This window comes from Salmo salar, chromosome 01 (genome assembly GCF_965601325.2).
Source record: "Salmo salar chromosome 01, fSalSal1, whole genome shotgun sequence".
NCBI classification, from domain to species: Eukaryota; Metazoa; Chordata; class Actinopteri; order Salmoniformes; family Salmonidae; genus Salmo; species Salmo salar.
In genome coordinates, this window is record NC_138291.1 from 99,831,255 (window position 1) to 99,853,671 (window position 22,417).

Here is a 22,417-nt window from a genome sequence, read left to right on the forward strand (position 1 = left end):
CTGAAGACTCCGAACTGGGGGCCGTCGCTGGAGGCTCCGGACTGGGGACCCTCGCTGCAGGCTCCGTGCAATGGATCATCACTACAGGCTCCGTGCAATGGATCATCACTACAGGCTCCGGGCCATGGATCATCACTGGAGGCTCCGGGCCATGGATTATCACTGGAGGCTTCGTGCCATGGATCTTCACTACAGGCTATGGGCCATGGATCATCACTGGAGGCTTCGTGCCTTGGATCATCACTACAGGGCTCCGGGCCATGGATCATCACAGGAGGCTTCGTGCCATGGATTATCACTGGAGGCTTCGGACCATGGATCATCACTGGAGGCTTCGTACGTGGAGCTGGAACAGGTCTCACCGGACTGGGGAGACGCACTGGAGGCCGGGAGCGTGGAGCAGGCACAGGGCGTACCAGGCTGGAGAGACGCACTGGAGGTCTGGAGCGTAGGTCTGGCACAACCCGTCCTGGCTGGGTGCTCACTTTAGCCCGGCAAGTGCAGGGCGCTGGCACAGGACGAACTGGGCTGTGAAGGCGCACTGGCGACACAGTGTGTAGAGCTGGCGCAGGATATCCTGGACCGAGGAGACCCACCAGAGACCATGAGCGCTGAGCCAGCACAATCCGTCCTGACTGAATGCTCACTTTAGCCTGGCAAATGTGTGTAACTCTGTGTTGTTGTTTTTGTTGCACTGCTTTGCTTTATCTTGGCCAGGTCACAGTTGTACATGAGAACTTGTTCTCAACTGGCTTACCTGGTTAAATAAAGGGGAAATAAAAAAATATATATAAAAGTGCCTGTTGTGGCAGGGTTCGCATGACTTGGGCAACTCTAACGAGTGCCTGTTGTGGCAGGGTTATCGTGATTCTGTCAACTCTGACAAGTACCTGTTGTGGCAGGGTTATCATGACTTGGTCAACTCTGACAAGTGCCTGTTGTGGCAGGGTTATCGTGATTCTGTCAACTCTGACAAGTACCTGTTGTGGCAGGGTTATCATGACTTGGTCAACTCTGACAAGTGCCTGTTGTGGCAGGGTTATCGTGATTCTGTCAACTCTGACAAGTACCTGTTGTGGCAGGGTTATCATGACTTGGTCAACTCTGACAAGTGCCTGTTGTGACAGGGTTAGCATTACTTGGTCAACTCTGACATGTGCCTGTTGTGACAGGGTTAGCGTGAGTTGGTCAACTCTGACAAGTGCCGGGCTGACCCTAATACTAAACACCTCTCTCTGCAACTGGACTTCCTGACGGGCCGCCCCCAGGTGGTAGGGGTAGGCAGCAACACATCTGCCACGCTGATCCTCAACACGGCGGCCCCTCAGGGGTGAATGCTTAGTCCCTTCCTGTACTTCCTGTTCACCCACGACTGTGTAGCCAAGCACGACTCATTACGTTTATTGATGACACAACAGTGGTAGGCCTGATCACCAACATCGATGGGACAGCCTATAGGGAGGAGGTCAGATACCTGGCACTGTGGTGCCATTACAACAACCTCTCCCTTAATGTGAGCAAGACAAAGGAGATGATCGTTGACTACAGGAGAAGGAGGGCTGAACACACCCCCATTCACATGGACTGGGCTGTTATGGAGTGGGTTGAGAGTTTCAAGATCCTTGGTGTCCACATCACCGACAAACTGTCATGGTCCAAACACAGCAAGAAAGTTGTGAAGAGGGCACAACAATATCTTTTAGCCTTCAGGAGACTCAAAAGATTTGGCATTGGTCCCCAGATCCTCTAAAAAGTCTACAGCTGCACCATCGAAAGCATCCTGACCGGTTGCATTACCGCCTGGTATGGCAACTGCTCGCCATCCGACCGTAAGGCGCTACAGAGGGTAGTGTGTACAGCCCACTATATCACTGGGGCCAAGCTTCCTACCATCCAGGACCTATATAGTAGGCGGTGTCGGAGGAAGGCCCAAAAAATTGTCACATACTCCAGTCACCCATGTCATAGACTGTTCTCCCTGTGCCACACGGCAAGCGGTACTGGAGCGCCAAGTCTAGGCCCAAATGGCTCCTTAACAGCTTCTATCCCCAAGCCATAAGCGTCGTTGTTGTTATGTAATTTTCTTGTTACTTTTTTATTTGATTTGATGTGTTTACTTTAGTTTATTTAGTAAACTCTATTTATTGAACTGCATTGTTGGTTATGGGCTTGTAAGTAAGTAGTTCACGGAATACCTGTTGAGTTCAGCGCATGTGACAAATTAAATTTGATCTATCATCCCTCCCTCCCTCCATCCCTCCATCCATCCATGCAGGCATTGAGAGAATAGCCTCAGGGCTTGCCTCCTCTCCTCTCACTCTCCCTCTCTTCCACATTCCACCCGGACAGAGGGGTTCATCAGTGTTGGTTTCCTAGGACGAGGGAGACGACGGGCCCGTCTGGTTTGGAAGCTCCTCTTGATAGATCACTCACCCCTGCCCCCTATGGCCTGAAGTTCGCCAGAGGAGAGGAGAAACAGCTCCAGAACTTTGGGCTGTTTCAGACGTTAATTTAATTAAAGGAACATTCCTGCCCTGTACTCACGGTTGGGGATTGGGGAGTAACTGATTACAAAAAAACGGTAACTGTAATCCGTTACGTTACCAGCAAAAAATATTGTAATCAGATTACCGATACTTTTGAAAAACTAGATGATTACTTCGAGAATTACTTTTAAATTCAGAAAGTATGTTTGCGTAAAGAAATCTTTGACACTTCTCTGTTTTCACAATGACATTCAAATCAGCATTGAAAAAAGGCACAATTTTACATTTGTTCCACCTGAGCGAATCTGACCACAAGTCAGAGACCACTGTGATGACACATGCAATGTGTTTGATGGATCGCAGGGCAAAGAGCAGGAATATGCTTTTGTAGGCTACAGTACAAGCTATGTCTTCCAATGGTGCGACTGCTGTCGGCATCCAAAGTTTATCCAACTTGAATAAACGCTTGGAGGCAAGAATGACAGTAGTGGTGTAGTCTACGACGATACGGAGATAACTTATTATTGATATCTACATAGCGCATTGATGTCAATCACACTGCTGCTGCTCTCTCATTTAGCTATTTGCGCCTCACGGATTGTGGTTGTTGTGGATGGCTGTTCACAAATCTAAATATGTATTTAAACCCAATAATGGTTGAACTCAAGAAGTTTAAGCTGCCTGTCAATCATTGTTTTTGAAACTAGTGGGCAGTCATTGAAAAATGTGCTCTTGCAACATCTGCATAGTAAGGATCCAAGCCTACGGAATAAAGTGGGGCTTTTATTGCTCAATCTAATTCATGCTGATAAATTAATTCATGCCTAATGGACACATGCTCAAACTTGCACACTTTTGATAGACTTAAAGGGGCAATATGTAGTTGTTACATACCATTATTGGACTTACAAATGATATATAGAGTACCAGTCAACATTTTGGACACACCTACTCATTCAAGGTATTTTCTTTATTTTTACTATTTTTTACATGATAGTGAAATCAAATCAAATCAAGCTTTATTTGTCACATGGGCCGAATACAGTGTAGACTTTACCGTGAAATGCTTACTTACAAGCCCTTAACCAACAAGGCAAGTTCAAGAAGAAGAAAACATTTACCAAGTAGAAGTAATAATAAAAAGTAACATAATAAGATTAACAATAACGAGGCAACAGATGAAGTCGGAAGTTTACATACACCTTAGACAAATACATTTAAACTCAGTTTTTCACAATTCCAGACATTTAATCCTCGTAAAAATTTCCTGTCTTAGGTCAGTTAGGATCACCACTTTATTTTAAGAATGTGAAATGTCAGAATAATAGTAGAGAGAATTCTTTATTTCAGCTTTTATTTCTTTCATCACATTCCCAGTAGGTCAGAAGTTTACATACACTCAGTTAGCATTTGGTAGAATTTCCTTTAAATTGTTTAACTTTGGTCAAACGTTTCGGGTAGCCTTCCACAAGCTTCTCACAATAAGTTGGGTGAATTTTGGCCCATTCATCCGGACAGAGCTGGTGTAACTGAGTCAGGTTTGTATGCCTCCTTGCGCGCACATGCTTTTTCAGTTCTTCCCACGCATTTTCTATAGGATTGAGGTCAAGGCTTTGTGAATACCTTGACTTTGTTGTCCTTAAGCCATTTTGCAACAACTTTGGGGTCATTGTCCATTTGGAAGACCCATTTGCGACCAAGCTTTAACTTCCTGACTGATGTTTTGAGATGTTGCTTCAATATATCCACATAATTTTCCTTCCCATGAAGCCATCTATTTTGTGAAGTGCACCAGTCCCTCCTGCAGCAAAGCACCCCCACAACATGATGCTGCGACCCGTGCTTCACGGTTGGGATGTTCTTTGGCTTGCAAGCCTCCCCCTTTATCCTCCAAACATAATGATGGTCATTATGGCCAAACAGTTTTATTTTTGTTTCATCAGACCAGAGGACATTTATCCAAGAAGTACGATCTTTGTCCCCATGTGCAGTTGCAAACCATAGTCTGGCTTTTTTATGGCGGTTTTGGAGCAGTGGCTTCTTCCTTGCTGAGCGGCCTTTCAGTTTATGTCGATATAGGTTTCGTTTTACTGTGGATAAAGATACCTTTGTATCTGCAAGGTCCTTTGCTGTTGTTCTGGGATTGATTTGCGCTCTTCACACCAAAGTATGTTCATCTCTCGGCGACAGAATGTGTCTCCTTCCTGAACGGTATGATGGCTACATGGTCGCAAGGTGTTTACACTTGCGCATTATTGTTTGTACAGATGAACGTGGTACCTTCAGATGCTTGGAAATTCCTCCGAAAGATAAACCAGACTTGTGGTGTTCGACAATGTTTTTTCTGAGGTCTTGGCTGATTTCTTTTGATTTTCCCATGATGTCAAGCAAAGAGGCACTGAGTTTGAAGGTAGGCCTTGAAATATATCAACAGGTACACCTCCAATTGACTCAAATGATGTCAATTAGCCTATCAGAAGCTTCTAAAGCCATGACATAATTTCCTGGAACTTTCCAAGCTGTTTAAAGGCACAGTCAACTTAGTGTATGTAAACTTCTCACCCACTGGAACTGATACAGTGAAATAATCTGTCTGTAAACAAATGTTGGAAAAATTACTTGTGTTATGCACAAAGTATGTGTCCTAACCAACTTTCCAAAACTATAGTGTGTTAACAAGAAATTTGTGTAGTGGTTGAAAAACGAGTTTTAATGACTCCAACCTAAGTGCATGTAAACTTCCGACTTCAACTGTACAGTTGTGGCCAAAAGTTTTGAGAATGACACAAATATTAATTTTCACAAAGTTTGCTGCTTCAGTGTCTTCAGATATTTTTGTCAGATGTTACTATGGAATACTGAAGTATAATTACAAGCATTTCATACATGTCAAAGGCTTTTATTGACAATTACATGAAGTTGATGCAAAGAGTCAATATTTCCAGTGTTGACCATTCTTTTTCAAGACCTCTGCAATCCGCCCTGGCATGCTGTCAATTAACTTCTGGGCCACATCCTGACTGATGGCAGCCCATTCTTGCATAATCAATGCTTGGAGTTTGTCAGAATTTGTGGGGTTTTCTTTGTCCACCCACCTCTTGAGGATTGACCACCAGTTCTCAATGGGATTAAGGTCTGGGGAGTTTCCTGGCCATGGACCCAAACTATCGATGTTTTGTCCCCCGAGCCACTTAGTTATCACTTTTGCCTTATGGCAAGGTGCTCCATCATGCTGGAAAAGGCATTGTTCGTCACCAAACTGTTCCTGGATGGTAGGGATAAGTTGAAGGTGTTCTCGGAGGATGTGTTGGTACCATTCTTTATTCATGGCTGTGTTCTTAGGCAAAATTGTGAGTGAGCCCACTCCCTTGCCTGAGAAGCAACACCACACATGAATGGTCTCAGGATGCTTTACTGTTGGCATGACACAGGACTGATGGTAGCGCTCACCTTGTCTTCTCTGGGCAAGCTTTTTTTCCGGATGCCCCAAACAATCGGAAAGGGGATTCATCAGAGAAAATGACTTTACCCCAGTCCTCAGCAGTCCAATTCCTGTACCTTTTGCAGAATATCAGTCTGTCCCTAATGTTTTTCCTGGAGAGAAGTGGCTTCTTTGCTGCCCTTCTTGACACCAGGCCATCCTCAAATTCTTCGCCTCACTGTGCGTGCAGATGCACTCACACCTGCCTGCTGCCATTCCTGAGCAAGCTCTGTACTGGTGGTGCCCCTATCTCGCAGCTGAATCAACTTTAGGAGACGGTCCTGGCGCTTGCTGGACTTTATTGGGTGCCCTGAAGCCTTCTTCACAACAATTGAACTGCTCTCCTTGAAGTTCTTGATGATCCGATAAATGGTTGATTTAGGTGCAGTCTTACTGGCAGCAATATCCTTGCCTGTGAAGCACTTTTGTGCAAAGCAATGATGACAGCACGTGTTTCCTTGCAGGTAACCATGATTGACAGAAGAAGAACAATGATTCCAAGCACCACCCTCCTTTTGAAGCTTCCAGTCTGTTATTCGAACTCAATCAGCATGACAGAGTGCCCTCCAGCCTTGTCCTCTTTAACATTCACACCTGTGTTAACGAGAGAATCACTGACATGATGTCAGCCGGTCCTTTTGTGGCAGGGCTGAAATGCAGTGGAAATGTTTTTGGGGGGATTCAGTTCATTTGCAATTCAACTGATCACTCTTCATAACATTCTGGAGTATTTGCAAATTGCCATCTATAACGCTCTTTGTCGTCAGACGATACAGAGAAATCATCATCGTCGGAGAAAGTGGACCAATACGCAGCGGGGTTATGTGTACTCATCTTCTTTATTATTGGATAAGAAGGCAAAACCGAAAACAAAATACGTACACAAGAAAAACACAATGACGACGACTAACAGGCTTGTAAGGCACACCACTATACAAAGCATATAATCTCCCACACTAAACAAACCCACACGCATACCTATATATAGGACTCTCAAACCTAAACATAGAAAAACTAAACTAGACAGAACGTAGAAAATACAACCTAGAACATACCCAACACCCAGAACTAACAAATCACACACCCTAAACACAACCAACCACCCTGAACCAACCAAAACAAATACCCTCTGCCACGTCCTGACCAAACTACAATACAAATAATACCTAAATACTGGTCAGGACCTGACATTACCGGTGCATACGGTGCATACCCCGAATGAACCTAAACAACAAAAAGAAAAACAACCCCAAAAATAAATAAACCCCTAACTAAAGGGAGGGAAGGGAGGGTGGCTGCCGTCAACGACGGCACCTGTGCTACACACCCCTCCCCAACCCACTTATACTGGAGGTGGCTCAGGTTCTGGTCTACAGCCACCCAGACTGTAGGCATACTCGCTTGGTTCCGGACCATAGGCAGACTCACTCGGTTCCTGGCCGCAGGCAGACTCACTTGGTTCCAAGCCGCAGGCAGACTCACACAGTTCAAAGTTATAGTCAGACTCACTCGGTTCCGGATCGCAGGCAGACTCACTCGGTTCCGGATCGCAGGCAGACTCACTCGATTCCGGATCGCAGGCAGACTCACTCGGTTCCGGACCGTTGACAGGCTCACTCGGTTCCGGACCGTTGACAGACTCACTCGGTTCCGGACTGCAGGCAGACTCACTCGGTTCCATACTGCAGGCAGACTCACTCGGTTCCGGATCGCAGGCAGACTCACTCGGTTCCGGATCGCAGGCAGACTCACTCGGCCCTCTCCGAACTGTGGGCCGTCTCACTCGGCCCTCTCCGAACTGTGGGCCGTCTCACTCGGTTCTGCACAGTGGGCCGTCTCCCTTGGTTCCAAACTGTAAGCCGTCTCACTCGGTTCTGCACAGTGGGCCGTCTCACTCGGTTCCGAACTGTAGGCCGTCTCACTCGGTTCCGGGCATAACACTCTTACCGGATACTCATGACGGGGTACTGTCGTCGGATACTCTGGACGGGGCACTGTTTCCAAATACTCTGGACGGGGCACTGTTTCCGGACACTCTGGACGGGGCACTGTTTCCGGACACTCTGGACGGGGCACTGTTTCCGGACACTCGAGGCTGGGCTGACGCACTGGAAGCCTGATGCGTGGGACTGGTAGTGGAGGTACCAGCCTGGGACACGCACCCCATGGCTAGTGCGGGGAGCAGGAGCGGGCTGAGTTGGACTGGGCTGACGTATTGGAGGCCTGGTACGTGATACTGGTACTGGATATACCGGGCTGTGGAGAAGCACTGGCGGTCTCGATCGCACCTCCTGCACAACCCGTCCTGGCTGGATGGAACTAGTAGCCCTGTACGAGCGGGGTGCTAGTACAGGGCGAACTGGGCTGTGCAGGGGCCCTGATGGTTACCGTGCGTAGAGCGGGCGTAGGGTAGACTGGTCCTAGAAGGCGCACCGGAGACCAGACGCGTTGCGCAGGCATCCTCCTACCAGGCTGGATGCCCACTCTAGCACCACATCTGCGAGGGGCTGGAATAACTCGCACCGGACTGTGCGTGCGTATGGGCGAAATCGTGCGCACTTCCGCATACCTCGGCGCTTCTCCGGCCATAATCTCCTCCCACGTACACTTTTCCCGATAGTCCATATTACTCTCCCGTTGCTCCTTACCCCGCTGCTTGGTCCTTGGTTGGTGGGAGATTCTGTAATGCTCTTCGTCGTCAGTCGATACAGAGAAATCATCGTCGGAGAAAGTGGACCAATACGCAGCGGAGTTATGTGTACTCATCTTCTTTATTACTGGATAAGAAGGCAAAACCGAAAACAAAATACGTACACAAGAAAAACACAATGATGACGACCAACAGGCTTGTAAGGCACACCGCTATACAAAGCATATAATCTCCCACACTAAACAAACCCACACACATACCTATATATAGGACTCTCAAACCTAAACATAGAAAAACTAAACTAGACAGAATGTAGAAAATACAACCTAGAACATACCCAACACCCAGAACTAACAAATCACACACCCTAAACACAACCAACCACCCTGAACCAACCAAAACAAATACCCTCTGCCACGTCCTGACCAAACTACAATACAAATAATACCTAAATACTGGTCAGGACGTGACACCATCATACAAACTGAGGCAGCAGACTTTGTGAAAAATAATATTTGTGTCATTCTCAAAACTTTTGGCCACGACTGTATATACAGGGGCACCAGTACCGACTCCAGGACCTTAAAGGTGTTTATTTTTGTCTATGTACTCTCCTAACATAATCTAATGTTTTGCTTTCGCTGTAAAGCCTTTTTGAAATCGGACAATGTGGTTACATTAAGGAGAAGTGTATCTTTACAATGGTGTAAAATAGTTGTATGTTTGAGAAAGTTGAATTATGACATTTTGTTGTTTTTGAATTTGCCGCCCTGATATTTCACTGGCTGTGTTCCGCAGGTGGGACGCTAGCATCCCACGTAGCCCATAGAAGTTAAAGGTGCACTATGCAGAAATCCTGGTTGCTAAAATTCTAATAGTTTGTGGCAAAACAAGCAAATATAGTGTAGAGAATGTGTCAAACTCATTCCACGGAGGGCCGAGTGCCTGCAGGGTTTTGCTCCTCCCTTGTATTTGTGTCCCACGTAGCCCATAGAAGTTAACTGACTTGCCTAGTTAAATAAAGGTTAAATAAAATAAAATAAAAATAAAAGATTTGGTCCAGGTTTGGACAGCAAACTTGTACCAAAGTGCAGTAGAGCACAACAGAATACAGTACAGTAGAGCATTAGTTCAGTACATTATCATGTTCTCTATTCTACTGTACTCTGTTGTACTCTACTCAACTAAACTGAACTAAACTCTAAAACTTGTGAAACATAGACTTCTATGATTGGTTCATATGTAGTCCGGTCCTGAACGACAAAATTTGGTAATGTTTGTTGGCAGAGCGCATTAGAATAATAACCAGCATGCTTTTACATTTAGGTCATTTACCAGACACTCTTATCCAGAGTGACTTACAGCCAGTGCACTAAGGTAGATAAACAACAACATATCACAGCCATAGCAAGAAAAACATTTCTGTAACCATTATTGAGAATGTTATTGTAGTTGAACTGTTCTATAGGTTTTTCCTGTTGTAAGACACCATTGAACACGATCGTTAGTTGGACTACTTTGAAAATGATCGCTGACTGGACTACTTTGAACATGATTGCTGGTTGGACTATTTTACACATGATCGCTGGTTGGACAACTTTTAACACGATCGCTGGATTGCTGGTTGGACTAATTTGAAGCATGATCGCTAGTTGGACTACTTTGAACATGATCGCTGGTTGGACTACTTTGAACACAATCGCTGGTTGGACTACTTTGAACATGATCGCTGGTTGGACTACCTTGAACAAGATCGCTGGTTGGACTACCTTGAACACAATCGCTGGTTGGACTACTTTGAAAATGATCACTGAATGGACAAATTGGAACACGATCGCTGGTTGGACTACTTTAAGCACAATTGCTGGTTGGACAACTTTTAACGCGATCGGTGGTTGGACTCCTTTGAACATGATCGCTGGTTGGACTACTTTGAACAAGATCGCTGGTTGGACTAATTTGAACATGATCACTGGTTGGACTATGAACATGATGGCTGGTTGGACTACTTTGAACTAGATCGCTGGTTGGACTACTTTGAGCACGATTGCTGGTTGGACTACTTTGAACACAATCGCTGGTTGGACTACTTTGAACATGATCGCTGGTTGGACTACCTTGAACAAGATCGCTGGTTGGACTACCTTGAACACAATCGCTGGTTGGACTACTTTGAAAATTATCACTGAATGGACAAATTGGAACACGATCGCTGGTTGGACTACTTTAAGCACAATTGCTGGTTGGACAACTTTTAACGCGATCGGTGGTTGGACTCCTTTGAACATGATCACTGGATGGACTACTTTGAACAAGATCGCTGGTTGGACTAATTTGAACATGATCACTGGTTGGACTATGAACATGATGGCTGGTTGGACTACTTTGAACTAGATCACTGGTTGGACTACTTTGAGCACGATTGCTGGTTGGACAACTTTTAACGCAATCGGTGGTTGGACTACTTCAACAAGATCACTGGATAGCTGGTTGGACTACATTGAAACATGATCGCTGGTTGGACTCCTTTGAACATGATCGCTGGTTGGACTAATTTGAACACGAACACTGGTTGGACTACTTTGAACACGATCACTGGTCGGACTTCTTTGAACACGATCCCTGGTTGGACTACTTTGAACATGATCGCTGGTTGGACTACTTTGAACACGATCGCTGGTTGGACTACTTTGAACATGATCACTGGTTGGACTACTTTGAACATGATCTCAGGTTGGACTACTTTGAAAATGATCACTGGTTGAACTACTTTGAACATGATCCCAGGTTGGACTACTTTGAAAATGATCGCTGGTTGGACTACTTTGAAAGTGATCCCTGGTTGGACTACTTTGAACATGATTGCTGGACTGGATAACACTAGAGATCCCTTCAGTCTCCACTGTTTTATACACATGTGTATGTTTTGATATTCTGTTTTTATTGTAATGTGTACAAGGCTCTATTGTAAAATAGATTTTTAATCTCAATGTGACACCCTGGATAAAAAAAACTAAAAAAATTAAAACAACCAGATGAGGGGAGTTCCTTACTAAATTTTTGTCAAATACAAGGGAGGAGCAAAACCCTGCAGGCCCTCGGCCCTCCATGGAATGAGTTTGACACATTCTATACACTATATTTGCTTGTTTTGCCACATAAACTATTAGAATTTTAGCAACCAGGAAATGTCAGAGGGATTTCTGCATAGTGCACCTTTAACTTCTATGGGCTACATGCGGGACACAGCCAGTGAAATATCAGGGCGGCAAATTCAAAAACAACAAAATGTCATAATTCAACTTTCTCAAACATACAACGATTTTACACCATTTTAAAGATACACTGCTCCTTGATGTAACCACATTGTCCGATTTCAAAAAGGCTTTACAGCGAAAGCAAAACATTAGATTATGTTAGGAGAGTACATAGACAAAAATAATCACACAGCCATTTTCCAAGCAAGGACATGTGTCAATAAAACCCAAAACACAGCTAAATGAAGCACTAACCTTTGACGATCTTCATCAGATGACACTCCTAGGACATTATGTTACACAATACATGTATGTTTTGTTCAATAAAGTTCATATTTATATACAACAACAGCATTTTATATTGGCGCGTGATGTTCAGAAAATGTATTCCCACCAAAACGTCCGGTGAATGTGCACATCAATTTACAAAAATACTCATCATAAACGTTGACAAAATATAAAACAATTATTTAAAGAATTATAGATAGACTACTCCTGGATGCAACTGCTTTGTCAGATTTTAAAATAGCTTTACGGAGAAAGCACATTTTTCAATATTCTGAGTACATAGCTCAGTCATCACAGCGAGCTATACAGACACCCGCCAAGTTCGGTGCAACCTAAACTCAGAATTAGTATTAGAAATATTCTCTTACCTTTGCTGATCTTCGTCAGAATGCACTCCCAGGACTGCTACTTCCACAAGAAATGTTGTTTTTGTTCAAAATAATACATATTTATGTCCAAATACCTCTGTTTTGTTCGTGCGTTCAGAGCACTTATCCAAAGGCATAGCGCGGTACCAGAGACGAAAAGTCAAAATGTTCCATTACCGTACTTAGAAGCATGTCAAACGCTGTTTAAAATCAATCTTTATGGTATTTTTTACGTAAAATTGCGATAATATTCCACCTGGACAATAGCGTATTCATTCAAGGAGTAAAAGAAGGAACGGCACGCTCGCGTGACTGCGCATATCCAATCCCTTTGTCCACAGGCAGTCCACTCAGTAACTGAGCTCCTATTATCTGCCCAGTAACAGGAGAAGGCTGAAACAACTTTCTGAAGGCTTTTGACAGCCAATGGAAGCCTTAGGAAGTGCAACATAACCCCACAGATACTGTAGTTTGGAAAGGGACTAGAAAGAAGAACTACAATTCTCAGATCCTCCACTTCCTGGTTGACTTTTTCTCAGGTTTTTGCCTGCCAAATGAGTTCTGTTATGCTCACAGACACCATTCAAACAGTTTTAGAAACTTCAGAGTGTTTCCTATCCAAACTACTAATAATATGCATATTCTAGTTTCTGGGCCAGAGTAGTAACCTGTTTAAATTGGGTACGTTTTTCATCCGGCCGTGAAAATACTGCCCCCTAGCCCAGACAGGTTAATGAATGTACAGTTGAAATTTAGCCATAGAAACAATGACCAAAAAAGTCTGGAAAATACATATTTTACAACTTTAGTTCAGAACTGAAAATAAACCTGATTTCAACGTCTGGAAATATGTATTTTAGATGTCTTTTTACATAATATTTCTCACTGTGTTGTGCAGAGTACTTCAGGATGACATAGCGAAGCATACAATTTATGAAACACAGTCCAACTCTTTGTGTGTATCTTCCTTACTTTATGAAACAGATTAGAAACCAACCTTTGTCCAGACTTCCATTCTTCTCCAGCTACGAAGATGTATTCTTCGTTTCAGTAGCCTCAAACAGTTTTCTTCTTTTCTTTTAATGAAAAAGAAAACAGAGGGAGGTCAAATGTGAGCAACCTGCGATACAAGCTCATCAACCAATACTATTTAGTCAGCTGTGGTATCAAACAATTAATGTTGGCAGAAACCCTTTCAAATGACTCACAAAGACTACTCTGCTTTATTTTGTGCTCTCAAACCCAATCTCTCACAAAGTCTGGTACTTCCACAACACACTCAGAACAATATCTGTAAAAAACTAAAACATGCTTACACACAGGCATTCAACTTTTATGAGTACCCTTTAAAAAAGGTGTACCCAACAACCTTTCACTTAAGGCTGTAAAAACATGAACAAAAGCCTGTTGTCCCAAATTCAGTCATCTGATCACAGTGTCCTATAATTAAGTGTGTGTACATAGTGTAGTCATTCGTTAGTAAAGATCCCTTTTCCCTGGCTGTCTCTGGATGGTTGTAATAATCGGTAGTAGCCAGCCTGCACCATGTCTCTATGTTAATTTGTAATTCATTATAATGAGCTTGGATTTCTTTGCTTAAGAAAAAATGTCTGTACTGCCGACCCCTCATCATTACGGTCCCGTGTGGCTCAGTTGGTAGCGCATGGTGTTTGCAACGCCAGGGTTGTGGGTTCGATTCCCACGGGGGACCAATACGAAATAAAAAATATACAAAATAAAAATATTATGAAATGTATGCATTCACTACTGTAAGTTGCTCTGGATAAGAGTGTCTGCTAAATGACAAATGTAAAATTACCATCTGCTGTATCTTAACTCACATTGAGGACTGTGTTAGATCAGTCTGTGTGCCGTTTAGGGAAAAACAGGGCTCCAATCTGCCTCATGGATAATTACTTTAATAGTGCCTCAACAAGACTGAGATTGTCTGAATAGAGCTCCCCGCCTTTCTCAGCCAAAATGTTTACTATTCATTTAAAAAAATGCCACTGGCCTATTTTTTCTGGGCTAGGGTGGTCTGTTCCCACCGAGGGTAAGGACAGTTCAAAAAGACAGTTCAATAGAGCAAATGAACAGACGACCCACAAAAAGAGTCCTGTCAGCAAAATTAATGGGGCAATTGTATCTATTGAAGCTTGACTGTTCTGCAGCCAAACGATGCTGATGATGATTATATCCATTGTAACATTGTGGAAAGACACTCTTTTCTGGGTCGTGTTAAGTAGGGAGAACACGTTTCAGAATGGTGTTAAAATAATTCATTAAAGTAGTACCTGAATATGTCCAATAAGAATAAAACATTTCGCTACAAGGTAGCCTCCTGAACTCAACCCAGGAAACACTAATGTGTGGTCCTATTAACGAGAGTAAACAAACTGGCTGGCTGAGCTTTATAAGTGACAGGAGAGCACTGACCACTGTCCTCTCTCTCTCTACTTCTCACACAGCTATTAACATCCCTGAATGAAGGCATCCAGTTCTGGATGACGCTACACGCAACCCCATCCTGAGCCTGTCTCAAGTTGAGTTGAGCTGTCAGAGATCCCATTGTGTAGAGGAGAGAAGAATGCTATGTGTGAGAAGGAACCTAAGGATAAGAGGCTGAGACATAGAGGAATACAGCAGGCTAGGTAACCCTTTATTTTACAGCTCAGTATTAACCAAGTACTTACTTAGAAATGACTTGTTCAAATTTAAGTACCATCTTAAACTGGGCTGAAAAATGAAAGCGTTATCACAGTCAATATAGACACAAAGACTGCATGGATAAAGATGTCTATTAAATACTGGATACTTCTGCCTGCCAAAATACTTTTATTTTTTACTTTTATCCTCTTGACGGTTGCCTAGGATAGGGGGCGCTACAGCGATTTTTGAAAAAAAATCATGCCCATTTTAAATGGCCTCCTACTCAAACTCAGAAGCTAGGATATGCATATAATTAATACTTGTGGATAGAAAACACCCTAACGTTTCTAAAACTGTTTGAATGGTGTCTGTGAGTATAACAGAACTCATATGGCAGTCAAAACCCCGAGACAGATCGTAACAGGATGTGGAATTCTGAATTGCGGACTCAATTTCAGCACTTTGCCTGTAAATCACACAGTGAGCGATGGTTCATTGAGCACATCCTATTGCTTCCACTAGATGTCCCCAGTCTTTACAACGTCATTTGAGCCTTCTACTGTGAAAACTGACTGAATGAGACGCTGTGGAAAGTGGTCACATGGAGAGGGCCATCACCATTATGACGCCGGCGCCCCTGGCTACCCTCCCCTGTCGAAACGTTTTGAAAGACAATGCAATCGTCCCCCTTGAATCTTATTGGAGCTCTGGTTGAAAAAGGCCCTAAAGATTTATGTTATACAACGTTTGACATGTTTGAACGAACATACATTTTAAAAAAATGCATTTTTTCGAAAGAGGAGTCCCGCGCACGACGGAACTTTTGGTGCAGCCTTCAGAACGCGCTAACAAGAACAAGCTATTGGAACATAAAGGATTAACTTTTTCTAAAGAAAATACATTTGTTGTGGACCTGGGATTCCTGGAAGTGCTTTCTGATGAAGACAATCAAAGGTAAGGGATTATTGACAATAGTATACAAGACTAGATTTGATATGCGATTGTTCCAAGATGGCGCTGACCTGTATTGCTAGCCTATTTTCTGAGTATCGCATCCCCTTTTATCGCAAAGTGTGATTACCCAGTAAAGTTATTTTTAAATCTGGCATTACAGGTGCTTTCAAGAGATATTCATCTATAAATCTTAGAATGACAATATCACATTTTAAAAATGTTTTCGAATAGTAATTTAGTAAATTGTGGCGCTGATTCACCGGATGCATTTGAGGGAAAATAGTTAGTCAACGTTACGCGCCGATGTAAAATGCTGTTTTTATATATACTGCTCAAAAAAATAAAGGGAACACTTAAACAAAACAAAGTAACTCCAAGTCAATCACACTTCTGTGAAATCAAACTGTCCACTTAGGAAGCAACACTGATTGACAATACATTTCACATGCTGTTGTACAAATGGAATAGACAACAGGTGGAAATTATAGGCAATTAGCAAGACATCCCCAATAAAGGAGTGGTTCTGCAGGTGGTGACCATAGACCACTTCTCAGTTCCTATGCTTCCTGGCTGATGTTTGGTCACTTTTGAATGCTGGCGGCGCTTTCTCTCTAGTGGTAGCATGAGACGGAGTCTACAACCCACACAAGTGGCTCAGGTAGTGCAGCTCATCCAGGATGGCACATCAATGCGAGCTGTGGCAAGAAGGTTTGCTGTGTCTGTCAGCGTAGTGTCCAGAGCATGGAGGCGCTACCAGGAGACAGGCCAGTACATCAGGAGACATGGAGGAGGCCGTAGGAGGGCAACAACCCAGCAGCAGGACCGCTACGTCCGCCTTTGTGCAAGGAGGAGCACTGCCAGAGCCCTGCAAAATGACCTCCAGCAGGCCACAAATGTGCATGTGTCTGCTCAAACGGTAAGAAACAGACTCCATGAGGGCGGTATGAGGGCCCGACGTCCACAGGTGGGGGTTGTGCTTACAGCCCAACACTGTGCAGGACATTTGGCATTTGCCAGAGAACACCAAGATTGGCAAATTCAACACTGGCGCCCTGTGCTCTTCACAGATGAAAGCAGGTTCACACTGAGCACATGTGACAGACGTGACAGAGTCTAGAGACGCCGTGGAGAACGTTCTGCTGCCTGCAACATCCTCCAGCATGACCGGTTTGGCGGTGGGTCAGTCATGGTGTGGGGTGGCATTTCTTTGGGGGGCCGCACAGCCCTCCATGTGCTCGCCAGAGGTAGCCTGACTGCCATTAGGTACCGAGATGAGATCCTCAGACCCCTTGTGAGACCATATGCTGGTGCGGTTGGCCCTGGGTTCCTCCTAATGCAAACAATGCTAGACCTCATGTGGCTGGAGTGTGTCAGCAGTTCCTGCAAGAGGAAGGCATTGATGCTATGGACTGGCCCGCCCGTTCCCCAGACCTGAATCCAATTGAGCACATCTGGGACATCATGTCTCGCTCCATCCACCAACGCCAAGTTGCACCACAGACTGTCCAGGAGTTGGCGGATGCTTTAGTCCAGGTCTGGGAGGAGATCCCTCAGGAGACCATCTGCCACCTCATCAGGAGCATTCCCAGGCGTTGTAGGGAGGTCATACAGGCACATGGAGGCCACACACACTACTGAGCCTCATTTTGACTTGTTTTAAGGACATTACATCAAAGTTGGATCAGCCTGTAGTGTAGTTTTCCACTTTAATTTTGACTGTGACTCCAAATCCAGACCTCCATGGGTTGATAAATTTGATTTCCATTGATTATTTTTGTGTGATTTTGTTGTCAGCACAGTCAACTATGTAAACAAAAAAATATTTAATAAGATTATTTCATTCATTCAGATCTAGGATGTGTTATTTTAGTGTTCCCTTTATTTTTTTGAGCAGTGTATAAATATGAACTTTATCAAACAAAAGAATGCATGTGTTGTGTAACATGATGTCCTAGGAGTGTCATCTGATGAAGATTGTCAAAGGTTAGTGCTGCATTTAGCTGTTTTTTTGTTATTTGTGATGCATGTGGTTGGTCGGAAAATGGCTATGTGGCTACCTTTACGATATACTCCTTTAACATAATCTAATGTTTTGCTTTTGCTGTAAAGCCTTTTTGAAATTGGACAACGTGGTTCGATTCAGGAGAGGTGTATCTATAAAACGATATAACATAGTCCTATATTTGAAAAAAAATAAAAAATAAATTTCGTTATGCTAATGGTGATAGGATTTTTTCGCTGGATGTCCGTCCCGCATACGGGACGAGCCCGTCACTTAAAGTGATATATTGTTTCGCCATTGATTCTTGAAGAATATGAATATAAAAGCTTCATGAGCTTGGTTAAACTTTCCTACCCCATCAGAACCCAAAATATGATGTTTTATTCCATTGTTTACAAACAATGTAATTGTGAACAGACACAATATAGCTTCAAAACTATCATTTTGATATCATGGATGGTGCTTGCATCCATAGCTCTGTATAGGAATTTGAGAGTGGTTACATTTCTCCAGCCCCATACCACAGCTGTATACCAAATCAGTGGCGGGGTGTCCACTTTGTTTTTTTTTACTGCAGATTGCCCCTTTAACAATGAGCCTGCACTGTACTTTCAATCATATCGAAGTCTGTAGCAAAGCATGGCCATAGACCTCTACTAGACCTCCACTGTGGTACCAGTCCAGTATGGTGCCATGTCCCTGCCCGCTGCATAATGCCTCTTCCCTACCCATCAGAGTGCACTGTCCTGGGCAGAGTGCTCAACGTTCCAGCTAATGTGGCCAACCCAATGCAGTCCTCATCTCTGAATGGGCAAATATTGTGTCCGCATGCATAATGATCCATCACTGCAGTTGATTATGTGCAAGCAGAGCGGCAATAATCCAATATGGATTGAACAATGTCACTGATGGTAATAGATGGCATGACACAGATCATGAAGGTTGTTAACCCCTGTGATGTCACAAATCCCTCTGCACTGCAAGAACACAGGAAGGTACAAGGCTGAGGAGAATCTACCTGCTCCTCATGTTCTAATGCTGCTCTCTATTTCCTATCGCTCTTCTCCTCTGCTGTCTTGGACTTATTTGTTCATTAGTATATAATAATAATAATATAATATATGCCATTTAGCAGACACTTTTATCCAAAGCTTACAGTCATGCATGCATACATTTTACACATGGGTGGCCCCAGGAATCAAACCCACAACCCTAACATTGCAAGCACCATGCTCTGCCAACTGAGCCATACTGGACCACTGAATGTGAAGTGGATAAAACAGCAGAATTTTGACTGAACAGCCAGCTTGTACTGAATGTTCAGTCTAGTCTTATTCAGAACGCTGGCTAAATCAGAAAGAGGATTGAAAAGGATCATGCGTTGACCCCTAACTTACCTGTGGGACTGCCTGTTCACAGGGTCTGATGGACTGATGGTAACCCGGTTCTGATGGACTGATGGTCCCAGGGTCTGATGGTCTGATGGATTGCCTGATCCCAGGGTCTGATGGATTGCCTGGTCCCTGGGTCTGATGGACTAATTGTCCCAGGGTCTGATGGTCCCAGGGTCTGATGGACTGCCTGGACCCAGGGCAGCTGTATGATGGTCTGATCCAAAGGCAGTTTGTTTGTGTTATGCCCTAATCCCAGGGCAGAATGTTTATATCTCACTAGCTAGATTTCCATCCAATTGACAACAGATTTTCAAGCAAATATTCTTAAAGGTGCACTATAAAAAATTGCTCCGCCATTTCCTGGTTGCTAAAGTTCGAATAGTTTGCCTAATTTCAGTTTGTGACAAAACAAGCAGGTATAGTGTACCGCTGTGAAATATCTTATCCATATCCCAAAATATAGTATTTTCAGCTGTTTGTAGCTGGTGTACAAAACCTAAAGTAAAAGATGCAAAAACAAAATTTAAGAATGGGAAGCATGCTTTCAATGAAAATTATAGATCTATAACTCACATTTCTATGTGAATTTGGTCAGGTTGCCAGTTTTAAATCCGTATAAAAACAATACACTCATTTTCCCACCGGATAAGCAATTCCATCAAATTGACTTGTTGCTGATAAAAAGCTGTGTGATGTCAGAGTGCGGTTAAATTCCTATGTACCAAACACAAAATACAAGTTAAACGGGTTTCCATTGCATTTTCAACTGTACTGATGGTTTTCTCACAAGAAATGTTGCATTATATATGTGCCCACTTGTATTGGCACATGCACTATAACCAACAGCTCGCTATACACCTACATCAGTGGATCCCAAATGTTTTCGGTTACTGTACCACCAACTGAATTTTGCTAAAGTACAGTGCCTTGCAAAAGTATTCATCCCACATGGCGGTTTTCCTATTTTGTTGCATTACAACCAGTAATTTAAATAGATTTTTATTTGGATTTCATGTAATGGACATACACAAAATAGTCCAAATTGGTGAAGTGAAATGAAAAAAATCACATCTTTAAAAAAATAAACCAAAAAACGGAAAAGTGGTGCGTGCATATGTAATCACCCCCTTTGCTATGAAGCCCCTAAATAAGATATGGTGCAACCAATTACCTTCAGAAGTCACATAATTAGTTAAATAAAGTCCACCTGTGTGCAATCTAAGTGTCACAATGATCTCAGTATATATACATTTGGTCCAAAAGGCCCCTGTCTGCAACACTACTAAGCAAGGGGCACCACCAAGCAAGCGGCACCATGAAGACCAAGGAGCTCTCTAGACAGGTCAGGGACAAAGTTGTGGAGATGTACAGATCAGGGTTGGGTTATAAAAGAATATCCAAAAATTTGAACATCCCACGCACGAAGCACCATTAAATCCATTATTAAAAAATGGAAAGAATATGGCACCACAACAAACCTGCCAAGAGAGGGCCGCCCACCAAAACTCATGGACCAGGCAAGGAGGGCATTAATCAGAGGCAACAAAGAGACCAAAGAGAACCCTGAAGGAGCTGCAAAGCTCCGCAGCGGAGATTAGAGTATCTGTCCATAGGACCACTTTAAGCCGCACACTCCACAGATCTGGGGTTTATGAAGAGTGGCCAGAAAAAAAAGCCATTGCTTAAAGAAAAAAATAAGCAAACACGTTTTGGTGTTCGCCAAAAGGCATGTGGGAGACTCCCCAAACATATGGAAGAAGGTACTCTGGTCAGATGAGACTAAAATCAAGCTTTTTGACCATCAAGGAAAACGCTATGGCTGGCGCAATCCCAACACCTCTCATCACCCCAAGAACGCCATCCATATTATCCAGATGTTTTTCATCGGCAGGGACTGGGAAACTGGTCAGAATTGAAGGAATGATGGATGACGCATAATAAGGTTGGATGGAAACCTGGTTAGTGTAAACAAAACCCTCTTTCTCATGGTAGTTGCAGTGGATTCTTGACAAACATTAAATTCTAGCCATTCAGATCCTTATTATCAATGTTTCCATATTTATATGCCTTCAAATAAAATCCACACAACTAACAATAAAAGATGAGACTAATCCTTGTAGACAAGTGTCAACAGATAAGGTCAGAAGAATCCCCCAGAAAGGGTCCTGAAAATATTGTTCAGGCCTCTGTTTGTCAGAGTAGCCAAAATAATCTAAAAGGAGATAAATGCGAGAGAAAGCATCATTGTAACTTTTCATTCAAAGAAGAAGATAAAATCACATGGTCTTCAAGAGAAGTACCCATAATGAAGCACTGGTACATTTGATTAGCAATCTCCTTCCTCCTTGCTTTGGAGGACTAGTTTTAACAAAATAGAGCATAGATATGATCATATATTCACTAACTGTTCAAATTGGGTGTGAGAAACACAAAGTACATCATCACAAACTTAGCCCCTTGCCTCTCCACTATTCAGTTTGCATGTCAGGAAGAAGACAAAAATAGGTGATTATGTTATATCAATATATAAATACAACTCAAGTAGACAGGGCATCCTTTACAGTACAAATGGAAATAAACACATTCCTTCAAATAATGTGTCATGCAGGAATCATTCATCAGGATGTGTATTATAGATAGATAAAAATGTTGCCTGGGTTTTCTTTCTTCGTTTTGTGTTACATAAACATTCGATGTTAAGAGTTAAGATACAGTGGCGTGTATTCATGGATGCCAATGTAAGCCAGGCTTCACCCCAAAATGTACCAATAAAAAAATATATATACATATTTCGTCTCTCTGTGTTTCCTTCAATTCGCAAGAAGTTGAATGTGTCTCACAGGAGAAAGCATCAGAGCGAGCGAAACAGCGCCCCTAATATCTGATGC